This window comes from Crotalus tigris, unplaced genomic scaffold, assembly GCF_016545835.1.
Source record: "Crotalus tigris isolate CLP2741 ecotype Arizona unplaced genomic scaffold, ASM1654583v1 scf7180000024467.898045, whole genome shotgun sequence".
Taxonomy (NCBI): domain Eukaryota; kingdom Metazoa; phylum Chordata; class Lepidosauria; order Squamata; family Viperidae; genus Crotalus; species Crotalus tigris.
The window spans coordinates 706,112-722,685 of record NW_024100638.1 but is presented as its reverse complement, the minus strand read 5'-3'; the positions used below and the strand labels follow the sequence as shown (position 1 = coordinate 722,685).

At 38.4% G+C, this 16,574-nt stretch overlaps 1 protein-coding gene across 8 annotated transcripts in view; it reads right to left on the bottom strand.

Moving 5' to 3' along the window:
• DISC1 (DISC1 scaffold protein) overlaps positions 1–16,574 on the bottom strand; it is a 167,687-nt gene that overhangs the window by 31,924 nt on the left and 119,189 nt on the right. Inside the window, exon 11 of one of the 8 annotated variants that reach the window (XR_005555446.1) lies at positions 362–478. The exons of the other annotated variants lie outside the window; for them this stretch is intronic. The gene's annotated coding sequence lies outside the window, so the exon portion shown is untranslated. The remainder of the gene's footprint in view (positions 1–361; positions 479–16,574) is intronic. 8 annotated transcript variants of the gene reach the window in all.

Genomic DNA, 16,574 nt, shown 5'->3' with positions numbered 1-16,574 from the left:
CCTCAACATGATCATTGGGTGACAATATTGAAAGAGAATTCAAGCAGAGACATAGATGCAGAATTATCAGATTCAGAAAGATCAGCATGGGTTCTGCTAGATGATGAATAGGCTGGATCTTATGGTGCCAACAAAATCTACCTCAAAGAAGTGCCCTGGTTCAGAGAACATCCTAAGAACATGAAAATAACACCTGCAAAGGCTGTCTTTGATGTAGTCAACCCGAGAAAGCATGAGGTGGCAGAATTTGAGCCCGCACAAATGTGGGAACTAGACCCTGCAACCAACCCAAACATCTACTTTGCTCCCAGCAGCATCAGCATCAAAGCCCCAACAAGTACACACACAAGATTAGAGGCACCTTCATATGTTCGCCCTGTAATCATCTGTCAGCGATGCCGCTCTGGATTCTAGGTAGTGTTCCAATATTTGAAGGGCTGCCACAGAGAAGAGGGGGTCAACTTATTTTGCAAAGCACCTAAAAGCAGGACAAGAAGCAATGGATGGAAAGTAATCAAGGAGAGAAGCAACCTAGAAGTAAGAAGAAATTTCCTGACAGTTAAAACAATTAATCAACGGAACAACTTGCCTCCAGAAGTTGTGAATGCTCCAATACTGGAAGTTTTTAAGAAGAGATTGGACAGCCATTTGTCTGGAATAGTATAGGGGCTTCCTTCCTGAGTAGGGGGTTGGACTAGAAGACCTCCAATGTCCCTTCCAACCCTGCTATTCTGTTTTCAGACAATCTCAGAAGATCTTAACAAACACAAAAGGTTTTTAAGATCTAAGATACTGATAATTGATTAATTGATAAGATACTGATAGTCTCTCTCAGATGTAATCTGCATCTGCATAATCAATTTGCTTTCCCTTCTCTCTACCTCAGTTTAAATCCTACATAAATTTAGTCTCCTGAAGTGAGCCACAACTCATGAAACCATGTGCCATTTAAGAACATTTGTTAATTTGAAAAGCTGCTACCCGATTCCTGATTTTTACCACTCTATACACTAACACCAATCTCTTCCTATAAATGTCACACATGAGAAAAATGATTGCAACCAGCCTGTTCAGTAAACGCCTGGCAGTTTTCAAAAGAGTCCACTATGTGACCTTCACCAAGGCAAAGAAAGGCACAGTTTATGCCCATACAAGGGAGGAAGTTTACTTCTACTTCACTAGCACTTGTAAAATGTCATGAAGCCAAAAGCTGGAGGCTTGCAAAGGGAGAACAAGTTATCTTGATGAACAGCTCTAAGGAAATTTCAAGAAGAGTCGAAATAAAACTGAGAAATCGAAGAGAAAAAGCAAAAATGTTTATGAAGGAGAATCAGTTCAAGGATGAATGTGCTGCATGATGTGACTGCTGAAAACAGAAAAAGGTTTTAGTGAATCCCCCACTTAGCTGAATGGTGTATGTGAGGATAGGGCTCCCACCAAACAATTTTATAAACAGAAGGTTTTAACTGGAACTCTAAACAGGTGTATAAGTGATGTCTATAAATCACAGAGACCAAAATTAAGTTTTAGTTCCTGAATTAATTCAAGATTCAGCCATGTGAAATTAGTTATTTTTGCATGAATTAAACATGGGGGGGGGCAGATATGTTTGGATTTTAATAGAAAATTAGATTTCTTTTCTTCAGTTAATAGGAAAGACCATCTCATTTCTGAGTTGATCAAATTCAATTTAGGTTCTGAAAGTTGTTTTTTTTTTTAATTTGGGAACTTGTAGAACTTGTAGGACTGGAATTTCTTAATGCTTGATAAAATAAATGTATGGTTGGTTACTCTGTGCAGACATCAAACAGTAGGACTTTATGTTCTATGTATATATGCAGTCATTTCATTTAAAATGAATATACTGCCTATGCTGAAACATACTACCTATGCGGGAGTTCTAAGTAAGTCAGTTCACAATTAAACTTATTAATGAAAAACAGTAAAACAATATGGAAGCTTTTTTTTTTTTTTTTTTTATTGAAAATTTTTACATTTTACAAAAACAAATCCCCTTCCCATACCCCCCCCTACCTCACCCCCCCCTTCCCAACCTCCCAAACCCTCCCCTGGACTTCCCAGAGCTGAGTACAGGCTTAATTAAAAAAAAAACTTAAAACACTTTTAAAACCTAAACAAATTTAAATACAATCATCATTCTATATAAGCTCCCTCCAAAAACACAAATTTAAACATTACTTTCTTTGAATATCTATATCTATAATATAAAATCTAATTTCTCCCTCTTTCTTTATCCTAAAACGAAAAAATAAACATACAAATCTTTGTTATACCATTAAAGCTAAATACTCTTAAAGAACTTAAAGTAAGTACATATTTCCTTCAATCTTCATAATCTTCTCTCCTATCCAAAAAGAAAAAAAAAAAACAAAAACTTAAAAAACCTATAAGTCCTAAACAAATCTAAGCACATTTAATTAAACAAATTATTGTTTAAATTTGTGTTTTGAAGGGATTATAATTTGCTTATTTTAGTGAGTGGATTCTAATGTTTTAAATTTTAAAAATTTGTGGTTTTGGAGGGAGTTTATATAGAGTGATGATTGTATTTAGATTTGTTTAGGATTTAAAAGTGTTTTTAGTTTTTAAATATTATTATTAATATTTTTAAGACAAAATATGGAAGCTTTTCAGGGTTGATCCAGTTACTTAAAATATGAAAGCAGCAATGAAATAAAACAGAACTGAACAGTGAAGGCTGTTCTAAAAGGTAAGATTTTTACCAAGTTTCTGAAAGCCAGGCATGAGAAAATACTTGGGAAGAACTTTTCTAAGGTATTCCAATAATTGGCTCACCCTTTGTTATCCTACTACTGGTTCTTTCAACAAAAGACAACTATAGGCCTGGGGTCCCCAACCTTGGGCACTTATGACTGTGGACTTGAACTCTCAGAATTCTAGGAGTTGAAGTCCACAAGTCCACAAGCTTTATTCTTACTATGCTCTTATTTTCTACAACTTCTCTGTTGGCCCAGTATTATAATAATAATAGTAGTAAAGTTGGAAGGGACCTTGGAGGTCATCTAGTCCAACCCCCTGCTCAGGCAGGAAACCCTACACCATTTCGGACAAATGGCTGTCCAGTCTCTTCTTAAAAACTTCCAGTGTTGGAGCATTTACTGCTTCTGGAGGCAGGCTGTTCCACTGATTAATTTTTCTCACTGTCAGGAAGTTTCTCCTTAGTTCTAGGTTGCTTCTCTCCTTGATTAGTTTCCACCCATTGCTTCTTGTCCTGCCTTCAGGTGCTTTGGAAAATAGCTTGATTCCCTCTTCTTTATGGCAGCCCCTGAGATATTGGAATACTGCTATCATGTCCCCCCTTGTCCTTCCTCTAGAATTGTTCCACTAAGAAGAGCTTTCACATAACTCTTTCAAAAGAGACTTGGACTAAGCGGCCCTTTTCATTAAAAATAATGGGAGGGGCTATTAAATACCATCCTGGAAGCATTACCACACCTAGGGTGACCATTTGCCACAAAGATGAGAAAATTCCAACATATGCAACAATTTATTGTGAAAACAGATTTCCCCTTCTGCTTTCCAATCACACCCTGCCTAGTTGCTTCTCAGTGACTGATTATATGTTTTCTCTCTGCTAAAAGTTAAACACATCAACAGCAGTTAGAATCTGCAGTTTCCTGGCTGATAATAAAAAAGCGGTTTCTGAACTCAGGCTGCACAATACAGAAGAACTGAAATCTAAATTGAAATCTAAAAAGAGCCTCACAAAAGAGTTAAGAGTGAAAAAAAAAGTTGACATCAATATCTTGAGGGCAGAGCAGCTCCTTGGATTTTATGAGAGGGTACCGATTATGTAACTATTCTTGTTACGTCGGGAAGCGTTCAAGAATTGGAGGGGAAGAGCAATATTGAATCCAATAATGGATGTTTGATTATGGCTATTAAAAACAACATAGCGCATAATACAGAGCAATAACAAGTCATAAAAAGCATTTCAGCATGAGTTAAGGATTGGAATTAAGCTCTGTTTCTCCCGGGGAGGAGTTTTTTCTTTTCATCTGCCAGATATTTATTTCATCTAGGACACAACTTTAATCACAGCCTGTCATTTTCCTATCAATGTTCAACATCAGTGTGTTATAGTTAAATTATCTCCATGGGAAACTTGAAATGAGAGGCTGCTATAGTTGATTGTTTCTTCTTTGATTTCTTTCTAAGGTGACAAAGATAAGCTTACAGAGTGGAGTTGTCAGAAGCAGGAAATTAACTAATCTATAAGGAAATCAGCAAGGCATCTTGTTAAGAGCTTACATTCTAATTGATTCATTTGATATACTGCCTCATTTTAAAAGAATATTATCTCATGTACAATATAAAGCATTTCATATTGAACTGCTCTAAGCCTTTCAGAAATATAAATCATAAAATTTCAAAGGGTCACATCCACAGCCAGCTAATTATCTTCATCCCCCAGAATACTTCCATTTGATCAGATCAATTCCTATCATTGTCCCTCTCTTCCAAACACGTGCTCATTGTTCTGTGGTCACAGACTATGCTTACTCCTTATTTAGATTTCCTAGGTTGCCTTCAGGTTTATTCATAAACGAACGAACGAACGAATTAATGAATGAATGAACGAATGAACGAATAAACAAACCATACACAAATCATGAGGTTTCCCCAAATGTGCTACTCTCTTCCTTTTGTGTACAAAGAAAACAGGGGGTAATCAGAGGGCTGATGGGATGGCATTGACAGCATTTGAAAAGCTCAACTAAAATTCTCCCTTTTTTTCTCTTGTGAAACTACAAAACACATTTAAAAGGAGGAGCCAATGGTAATCAGAATGCCCATTCTTGTTTTTGTGGTTAGTGTAATAAGATATTGTTTTATCTAAAACAAAACTAGCACTGAGACGGTGTATTTGCTATCTGCCTAGCAGTGTATCTCAATCATGGCAAGTTTAAGATGTGTGGCTGGGGAATTCTGTGTGTTGAGGTCCATACATCTTAAACTTGCCAAGGTTGAGAACTACTAGCCTAAAGGGTTGTGCTTCACTTTTTCCTCACCAGCAAATTTCTGACTACAAATACTTTTTTTCCCCAAGAGATGAACTTAAAGGATAGGGTAAAGGGTAGAGGACAGTTAAATCAAAACATTTCCATAACTTTTTTGTACTGGAGTTCTACTGAAACTGTCTTTTTCAATTTCACTCAAGCACAAGGAGCTGTATTTCATACTAATTTGGTTCCTGTGATTCAGATACTCAGATGTGAAAATGTTGAGGGCTGCACAACAATGCAGGGATGTTTGTTTGTTACATTTATACCCTGGGGTCTCATAAGACTCTTGGAGGTTTTACAGAAATACATAAATCATTAAAACATCTACAGTCCAGTTAAAAGCATACAAAAAACAAAGGCTCCAAAAAGTATGCAATCAACTTGCAAATGCGAGATTTCTGTTTTCAACTACATTCAGATGACAGCCAAAGTTGAAACTAACCACACTGCGATTAACTAGGTGAGTAATGATGAGGACATGACTCACTGTACTAAGGTTCTCTTATTCCAAGTAGAGCTGCAACTGGTGCATCAGCCAAAGCTGGGCAAAGCTTTTATGACTTCTACCTGCTGTTCAGGCAGTAGCCATGAGTCCAGGAACACCATCAAGTCCCAGACACGTTCCTTCTGCAGTAGTGCTTCCCCATAAAGAGACTCTTCGGTATTTCCCAGGAAATAACTCCATCCTGATTCAAAATCAGACTTCCAGACACCAGGACAAAACCTTACCAGCCTGGCCTGAGATGTAAAGCTGAGCATCATCAACATACTGATGACATTGAATCTTCAGTCAATGAATGACCTCACCCAGTGGCTTCCCGTAGATGTTAAACAATAGTGGGGAGAAAACCAAACCTTGCCACTCTCCAGAGAAGCTTTCATTAAGTCAAATCATCACCTTCTTCTATCACTGACTGGAACTGGGCATGAAAGAAGAAAAAGAAGTTGCTGCAAAACAGTAATCCCAATCCCTAACCAAGCAGAAGGGTGAGATACTCTATGCTACTGCAGGCTCTTGGTAATCTAAAAGGATCGCCACCCATCTCCTTATAAAGGTCCTCCATCAATGTGACCAAAGCTGTCTCCATCCTATCCCAGTTCTGGACCCCAAATGAGAAGGAGCCAGATAATGCATTTCATCTAGAGCAGAGGACCCCAACCTTTTGGGCACCAGGGACCGGTTAAATGTAGAGAGGTTTTTCCGCAAACCGGAGGGGGCGTGGTTTTGTGTGCTGCCTGCATCCTGTGGATGGGGCTTTCCTTGTTTGTGCAGCCCGGTACTGGTCCACAGACTGGGGGTTGGGGACCCCTGATCTACAATATCCCTAAACATTAGCCACACTAGCTAGAGATGCTGGACTTATAGTTCAGGCACAATTGAAGGGTTCTAGGCACTGTGTTTCTCTATTTTGGAATTGGATATGCTCAATGACTTATATTTGGTTGAGTGCATTTTGTATCCCAGTCATATAAAGATAGTTGTTTCTCCCATGCCATCACTCTGCTAAATACTTAATTCCCCCAGTACGGTCTCATTTCTCACCTTCTCTCATCTCCTCATCTTTCCTGCTATCTTCTCCTATTGGTTTCTTATGCTTTATCAATTGTTGTTTGCAACTTATGATTAATGATTGTAACTATGATTATAACCTATGACCTGCCGTTTATATGTATACTGTGAACTTATGCACCGGAGACAAATTCCTTGTGTGTCCGATCACACTTGGCCAATAAAGAATATTCTAAAGAATAAAGAATTCTATATGCAAAAATTTCCTCTCTTGCTTTTAAATGTGCAATTATGCATTCCTTCCGAATATTGTTTACCATCAGAAATAGTGTTGCAGGGCATCTTTCTTGGAGCAAGAGGATATGCCAGACGTAATTCTTTGGATTTTTTTGAAATATATTTTAAGAACTGTGCATCCCAAAGTACTATTATGTCTTAAGGAAACAGCATTTCTTAGAAGATTTTAAAAAAGGAGATCCAAGCTCAATTCAATAGCCTGGAAGGATAAAGTAACCTTGGATAAAGTAAGAACTGGGTGGTTGTGTTTTGCTACTTCATAAACATCAAAGGGATCTGTCAAGGGCAAAGAGTCCTACAATCTGACCTGTTTCTTATGCTGATCAAGAAAAGTTGAAGCTTTGCAAAGAATATATAAGCACTATAGAATCTCTGGCTCTGAAATGGTTTAGTGCAGTTTCTTTATTTTCCAGATAATCAATAATACTACTCCAGGACTTATTAATTTGAGACTTGGGGAGAAAAATATCAAAGACATTTTTAAAAAAAAAAAAAAAAGATAGAACCTTATTTTGCTGTCCTCCCAATCATTTCCTGCAGTCAAGCCTGCCAGGATTGTGGGGTTGGGGGTTTATTCACCTACTTTCCTTAGAGGGAAGAATGATTGTGGAAAAGCAATCACCTCTCCCGAGGTCTGGGAAGGAGGGCTGCTTTTCTTGTCTGTCTTCCTCCTGCTATACAATTATAATTCATTGCAGGATCCAATCTGTGTTGGTCACCAGGGCCACAGATGTAGTTTTCTGAGCTTTTGGACTCATGCTGGAGCCCATCCTCAGGGAACTTCTCTCCCCCCAGAATGGGAGATTACACCAGAATGTAACAGTTCCACATTCTCCATAAACAGCCCTCTTCCTCTCTCCTACATCTCCCGATACCCCCATCACCATAATACTTTGGTACACCTGTACAGCCCCCAGTGGTGAGATTCAAATATGTGAACAACCGGTTCGCTGTGTGGATGCCACTTCTGGAAGTCCATTCTGGGCCTGGGCAACAAAAATTTAGTTACCAGTTCTGCCGAAGTGGTCCGAACTGGCTGAATCCCACCACTGACACCCCTAAAGGTAGCACCATCCCCCAATCCAGACTTCCCAGTTCCCAATGTACTCCATTTCATTCATCCCAGGGAAGTTAAGCACCTGGAGCACTTTACTAGCTTTACTAGCTCTCAGTGTCATCAGGGTACCCTGCAACCACCTCCCCACTCCACCCACACAAATACACTCACAATAATCACACTCAGTGGGGCCCCTCCTCTGATGCTCTCACCATCTGGCTAAAACCGGGGGGGGGGGTAGGCAACTATAGCAACTTTATGACCTGTAGATTTTAACTCCCAGAATGGCTGGCTCAGGAATTCTGGGAGTTGAAGTCCACAGGTCATAAAGTTGCCAGAGTGGCCCACCACTGGGGTAAGGGCTCCCTCTTCGTTTCTCACCCTCAGCCCCACCAATCTCTCTGACTGTTACCTAGAAAAGAAGAAGCAGAACAATAGGAAACCCACAGTTCAAAATCATCGTCAACTAAGCCAAAAGATGGAATCTCAAAAGAGAGTTTGTACCTCCACCAAAGGACCAAGAAGAAAGAGATATGTATCCAAGAGGAAATATTTTCTCCATGTCTTCTCTCTTTTCACTGGGTGGAAATGATCTTTTTGAGATTTAGGATAATCACCTAACCACATTATATGGCTTCCCTTCAAAAAAATGCTATTTATTTTGATTGATACAAATAAAAAATAGTTTGGACCCTGAAGGAACAGTGATAAGGGATTTAGAATCCATCACTATCTGGTCCATGAGATACTATGGAATTCCATTTCAACATGTGATAAATACAACTGCAGACTTTCAGAAGAAATGACTGAGATATAATTATGATTATCATTATTACTGAACTGATATGATGTCATTTGTAAATAGTTTGAAAAAAGAGGGTGCAACAGAGCTGAACAAATAATCAAGTAAATCACTTATTAATTAGAAGGTTTATCCCTCTGCTCTAAAGACCCAGGACAGAACAAGGGTGGCTGGTTACCAACGAAACAGAGAGAAGAAAAGGGCAAAAGGGGGAAAAAAAGAAATCTAGATGTAATAATAGCATATTTTATTATTCTAAGCTAACTATACATTCAGACAGGATAAAAATAACTTTTTAAAGAGTTGGAAGTTGGAAGCACTGCAAATCTTGTATTTTGCTCTCAAAACAGTATCAAAATTGATTTTCATGGGATTCTAGAAAGACAAAAACAATTACAGGACATGATTTATTTATGGAAATTGTTACTACAATCCATGGTGATAAGGATTACACAAAATCAAGGCAACAAAACCTATCAGTGACCACAAGTTATTACAGGTGCATGCCTACTTTTCCCCAGAAATTAATGTTTGTAATATTTATTTGTATGGCATAATCTCCTCATACTTAAAGGTACAGTAAAGACAGCATCTTCTAACAGCAATGTAATGTTGTGCCTGTACTTTCAAAGAAAGTGCTCCTAAAGACTCATTTGAATATTATAGCCACACAAAGTGTAATAGTAAATTAATTTAGATTTATATTTACTCATATTTTCCCTTAGAACAGACATGTCAAACACAAGGCCCGGGGACCGGATGCGGCCCACAAAGTGGTTTCATGTGGCCCGTGAAGCCATCCTGGAAACAGTGAGGGAACGGCCCCCGCTGCCTTGGCCTTGGCCCAGACTGGCCGGGAGCCAATGTACAATTTTGTGGTGGCCATCTATGCTGAAACACATTCAGTCTTAGCTCCACAAGGCCGTCTAGAAACAGCGAGGAACAAGCCCCTGCTCTGTCGGCCCTGCCCCCTGGGTGCATGCTGGGGAGGTATCACCCTTTGTGAGGAATGAAGAAATGTACCATGCCTTGGTGCTTGCCACGGTCCCACCCCCTTCTGCCAGAGACACTCAGATCTGTCCCACTGCTGCCCACAGGCACCCTTGACGCGAACAATGTAAAGCTGGCCATGCCCACCCAGTAGGCCACACCCACTCCATCGATGCCCACCCAGTAGGCCACACCCCCTGAGGGCAACTGTGATGCTGATTCGGCCCTCAATGAAATTGAGTTTGACACCCCTGCCTTAGAATATAAAACAAAGCTACATTCTTCATATATTCATTAATATCAGGACTTTGGCCACTATAGGCTGGAATTTGGGATCCATCTTGGATATTTTTTTTAAATCTAAACTTTCTATCAATAGTTCCGGATATTATGTAAGCATATTCAGATAGCATCTTATTTATATTTTTTAATCTGATTTTCAGAGAAAGCCTCTTACAAGGCAATATGCAACAATCATACAGGTAGTCCTCAACGTATGACCACAATGGAGGCCAAAATGTATGTTGCTAAGTGGGATATTTGTTAAGTGAGTTTTGTCCATTTTATGACCTTTCTTGCCACAATTGTTAAGCGAATCATTGCAGTTGTTAAGTTAGTAACATGGTTGTTAAGTGAATCTGGTTTCCCCATTCACTTTGCTGATCTGAAGGTCACAAAAGATGATGATATGACTCCGGGACACTGCAGCCATTGATCATTAATGTCATTAATATGAACCAGTTGCCAAGCATCTGAATTTTGATCACATGACCATGAGGATGCCAAAACACTCATAAGTGTGAAAAATGGTCGTAATTCACTTGTAACTTTGAATGGTCATGAAGCATACTGTTGTAAGTTGAGGACTACCTGTATATCAGAAATAATATATGAGCAAATATATTACATTTATATTTTAAAAAAATAAGATAACAATACCATCATTTTTGGACACTGGGCAAATGCTGTAAAAATATTTCTCTGTCAGAGACACAAAAAAATAATAGTTTTCCTTTCATTCCTGATATAATTTTCTTTATCAAAATGGAAATCTAATCATTATTTGTACAATTATCAAAGGTACCATCCCAAGGAAATGTAGTAAATGCTTAGGACCCTCTGAAAGTCTTATTCCTTTGAGTAATAGAAAGCCCCATAGCAACTATTACAAACTCCTCCTTTTCTTTCTCTCACATCCAGATTTTCAATCTGACCAAACATGAAAAAGTCTACCTCTACTAAGTAACCTTAACAGAAGTTCTTCCAGGCAGGTGATATGGATGTGTCAAAGACAGATGAGCATTAACAATGGAATCAGTAGGGCAACAAAGATAGCAAAGACCCATGAAAAAAAGCTAATATGATAAAGGCACATGAGCCTGACAAGATGACTTGGCAAAGGTGATTTGGTATGCAGGAGGTCAGCCAAAAAAGCCAAAGAGTTGGGAGCAGTAAGGTGCTAGAGCCATGTGGTAGTCACAATACCAGAGAACCCACAATAGGATGCTACGGAATTATAGTGGGAGTTGGTTGCTAGAGTAAATTCAGTACTCTCTCAAATTGAGTGCCATTCCAAAAACTATCTGGGAAGAATATTGTTATGGCCTCTGTGTACAAGAACACCCCCATCTCTTCAGTGTGATCACAACTGCAGCATACATTCTAACAAACGTATGTCCCATTTTTAAGGAAAATCAATTTTAGGAGAAGCCTTCCTATTTTACCACCTCTTACAATACTAGACAACACAGTATCAACAGTAAAGACCTTCACATTTCTAGGTTCTATAATATCTCAGGATTTAAAATGGACTTCTAACATCAAAAACATTATCAAAACAGCACAACGAAGAATGTTCTTCCTATACCAACTCAGAAAGCTCAGACTGCTCAAGGAGCTGCTAATACAGTTCTACAAAGGAAGTACTGAATCTGTCATTTGCACCTCTATAACTGTCTGGTTTGGCATAGCAACCAAACAAGACAGACGCAGACTTCAACAGATAGTTAGGACTGCAGAAAAAATAATTACAACCAGCCTGCCTTCCACAGAGACCTGTATACTACATGAGCCAGAAAGAGAGCTGTGAAAATATCTACAGGCCCCTCACAGCCTGGACATAAACTGTTTCAGCTTCTTTCCTCAAGATGATGCAATAGGGCATTGCAAGCCAAAACAACCAGACACAAAGACAGTTTTTCCCCCATGCTATCACTCTGCTAGACAACTAATTCCCATAACACTGTCTTATGCCCTGGGACGTCAAACCACCTAGTAGGGCTGGTAACAGTAATAGTAATTATTATAACTATTATCCTTCTCATTTTTCCTACTACCTATTTTCTAGCTTCTTATGACTATCACTTAATAGTAGTAAAGTTGGAAGGGACCTTGGAGGTCATCTAGTCCAACCTCCTGCTCAGGCAGGAAACCCTATACCATTTTGGACAAATGGCTGTCCAGTCTCTTCTTAAAAACTTCCAGTGTTGGAGCATTTACTGCTTCTGGAGGCAGGCTGTTCCACTGATTAATTGTTCTCACGTCAGGAAGTTTTCCTTAGTTCTAGGTTGCTTCTCTCCTTGATTAGTTTCCACCCGTTGCTTCTTGTCCTGCCTTCAGGTGCTTTGGAAAGTAGCTTGACTCCCTCTTCCTTGTAGTAACCCCTGAGATATTGGAATACTGCTATCATGTCCCCCCTTGTCTTTCTCTTCGTTAAACTAGACATACCCAATTCTAGCAACTGTTCCTTATATGTTTCAGCCTCCAGTCCCCTAATCATCTTTGTTGCTCTTCTCTGTACTCTTTCTAGAGTCTCAACATCTTTTTTACATCGTGGTGACCAAAACTGGATGCAGTATTCCAAGTGTGGCCTTACCAAGACATTGAAGAGTGGTATTAATACTTCATGTGATATTGATTCTATCCCTCTGTTAATGCAGCATAGCACTGTGTTGGCCTTTTTGGCAGCTGCAGCACACTGCTGGCTCATATTTAGGTGATTGTCTACTAGGACTCCGAGGTCCCTCTCACAGTTACTACTATTGAGCATGGTGCCACCTATGCTGTACTTGTGCATTTGGTTTTTCTTGCCTAAATGTAGAACCTTGCTTTTTTCACCATTGAATTTCATTTTGTTAGTTAGTGCCCAGTGTTCAAGTCTGTCCAGATCCTTCTGTATCTTAAGCCTCTTCTGGAGTGTTGGCTATTCCTGCCAGCTTGGTGTCGTCTGCAAATTTGATGAGTTCCCCATCTATCCCTTCGTCCAAATCGTTGATGAAGATGTTGAAGAGCACTGGGCCCAGAACAGAGCCCTGGGGCACCCCACTACACACTTCCCTCCATATAGATGCAGTTCCATTGAGGACCACTCGCTGAGTACGGCCAGTCAGCCAGCTACGGATCCATCTGGTGGTGATTCTGTCTACCCCACATTTTTCTATCTTATCAAGTAGTAGGTTGTGATCTACTTTATCAAATGCCTTACTGAAGTCCAAGTAAATTATGTCCACAGCATTCCTCTGATCCACTAATTTTGTCACTTGGTCAAAGAATGCAATAAGATTTGTCTGGCATGATCTATTTTTGACAAACCCATGTTGGCTTTTAGTAATGACTTTGTTTGCCTCTAGGTGTTTGTTGATTCATTGTTTGATTATCTTTTCCAGGATCTTCCCAGCTATTGAGGTCAGGCTGATAGGTCTGTAATTTCCTGGATCCAATTTTTTTTCCTTTTTTGAGGATGGGAACTACATCAGATCTTCCCAAGCCCTCTCTAAGTTTATTGAAATTAGCTCTCTTTGTTGTTTATATCTCAGAATTTATGTTGATTGATTATTTAGTATCTTATGACTATCACTGAGTGTTGTATCTTATGATTTATTATGGTTGTATTTTATAATTATGATCATGATTTATCACTTATTGCTTGTATGTAGACTGAGAGCTTATGCACAGGAGAAAAATTCCTTGTGTGTCCAATCATACTTTGCCAATAAAGAATTCTCTTCTATTCTATTCTGTAACAAGCTATCTGTCCTGGTAGAGCTGGAACACTAGAATCAGCTGATGCCAAGTTTATTATGATTTCTACAGAGATTTTAGATACCATTTGCTCTCTGCTTTGGAGTCAGAGTTGAATCCTGGTAACTACAATGACAATTCCATAGAGTTTTCTAGGCAACATTTTGAGGTACTGGATGAATATAACTTCCGTTCTTTTTCTGACCATGATTAAAATGGCCAATGTTATACAATTACTTGTAGAATTTGCCAGCAAGGAATAGCCAATTACATTATCGTTATTTTAGGTGGCAATCTTTAGTATAGGACTATAATCTATGAATGTCAATTGGCTCGATGCCCATGGTTTAATGTTTTTATATTCTATCTTTCTTCTGTTCAAACTGTTGCATTTTATTTATTGTTTCATTTGTTGTTTTAGTCTATAAGAATAGAACGAAACTAAATTAAATGTGAGATGTTACAGAATGTTGAATAAACCTACAGCTTTCATCTTAGGTGCCAGCATTGTATTGACCAATTTAAAGCATCAATATTCAGATATGTTTTACGTTCATGTGTGCATACAGGGCAGGAGGGAGGGAGGGGAAATGGAGGGAGAGAGGGGGAGGTTACAGATTTCAAGGTAAGCAATATAATGCAGAGGACATAAAAGGAATAAAAAATAGTAAACCAAAGAAAAGCATGAGATATGGGAAAAAAACTAATCCAGTTTATAATAATATTATTCACTATACTCTTTCAGACCTTTCTATTCATACAAACAATCATTGTTTTCACATCTGCCTTCCTTCAAATTGCAATATTATTTTCCAGTTAGTCCAGCAATCTTTAATTAATATTCATTATAAGCTAGTTAAATGTCCTTTAGTTGCTTCAAAGTGACAATAAGATATTCACTATATATTGGTACAGAGAAACCAACACAACAACCTTCCTCTTTTTAAAAACAATATTCACATGAGGAACTTTTAAAAAATGTAAATACCTAGATAATCCTGCTATAAAGGAAACACAACACCAAGAGATAAGCCATTTAAGAGGCAACCAAAGCCTTAAGGGAAGCAACAGAGCTCTTCAAAGCTAGAAGATTAATCTCCACAGGAGTTCCAGAAATGAAATAGAGGAAACAAGCTTTATCTGAATAAGGATTAAATAATAATTTTCTTTTCTTGCTTTCTATAGTTGTGGAACATAAGGACTAGAATTCTTATTGATCTTCAAAGTTCTTGAGAATCTAACAGGAAATTATTTGATGACATGATACAATGAACCGTGGAAAAATTCAGCTGAAAGGTGCAGCAAAAAAGACTAACTGGAGGCAGATATAGAGGATTTTCCAGTATTTCAACTTAAATAGATTTTTTTTAAAAAAAATCCGGAGCTGCACAATCAGAGGCCTGGGGTCACCCTCTAAAGTACTGAATTTCCTTGAATGTGTCAGAAGAGGAACATGATGGAATACATGACAAGGACTATATTACGTTTGCTCATTTTTAGTTATATGTAAACGAAATGAAATCAAATTTAAATTTAATCATTGGCCTACCCATTACTTTTTGTATGCAGTCACTAGCATGCAACACAGGGGCTAAATATGGCTTCAGCTTAGGAAAAAAGTTGTGTTAATCCATATTAGGTTCGTTGCCAAAGAGTAAACAAGGCATTTCAAGCTTTAACTTATCAAACAATTCACTTCTCTGCATGAAATTTTTAGAAAGTAGGAAGGTTGAGTCCTTTTATATCCTCTATGGATCCAACACTATAAAGCAGCAGTGTTCAACTTGGCAACTTTAAGATTTGTGGGACTTCAGCTCCCAGAATTCCCGAGTCAGTCAGGCAGGCAGGCAGGCAGGCAAGCGGCTACAATTTGAAACGTTTGTCCTCCTAGTTTCTACTTCTTGACCAAGTCCTTATATTTTTTAAAAATCAAGAAACATTGGGAAAAAGATTATTTTTCATCTATAAACTTTCCAAACCTGTCAAAGGAATGGACAGTGCACTCAGAGATGGCTGCATCCTTTACAGATTTTGAAATGTACATGAAGAGAAGGACGAGGGATGACATGATAGCAGTGTTCCAATATCTCAGAGGCTGCCACAAATAAGAGAGAGTCAAGCTATTCTCCAAAGCACTTGAAGGCAGGACAAGAAGCAACGGATGGAAACTAATCAAGGAGAAAGCAACCTAGAACTAAGGAGAAATTTTCTGACAGTCAGAACAATTAATCAGTGGAACAACCTGCCTCCAGAAGCTGTGAATGCACCAACACTGGAGACTAGACAGCCATTTGTCTGAAATGGTATAGGGTTTCCTGCCTAAGCAAAAGGTTGGACTAGGTGACCTCCAAGGTCCCTTCCAACTTTTATTTTATTATTATTATTATTATTATTATTATTATTATTATTATTAGTAGTAGTAGTAGTAGTAGTAGTAGTAGTAGTAGTATTTATTCTAGCTTTGTGCTATTTATACACTCTTTTTTTTCCTATCAGACACAACTACCTTAGTCTTTAACACACTAATTTTCAGATTCAGTATCCTATATCATGTAAGTTATCTTCACATTTACTGCAAACAATTTGCTACAACAGAATATGATCTGTCAATAAAAATACATTCAAGTCCCAATCAATGTGCCTCCAACATCACTATGAGCATTCTTTACATATTTATCCATAAACATATTAAACAACTAAAGGGACATCACATATCCTTATCCTATTTCCTGCTCAGTGTTGAACCATTTCCATTTATTCTCATCTATCATTTCCTTCTATCACATCTGGTTTTACAAAATACTTTGAGATACAATTAAATAAAAGGTTACCAATTTGGGGTACATGAAG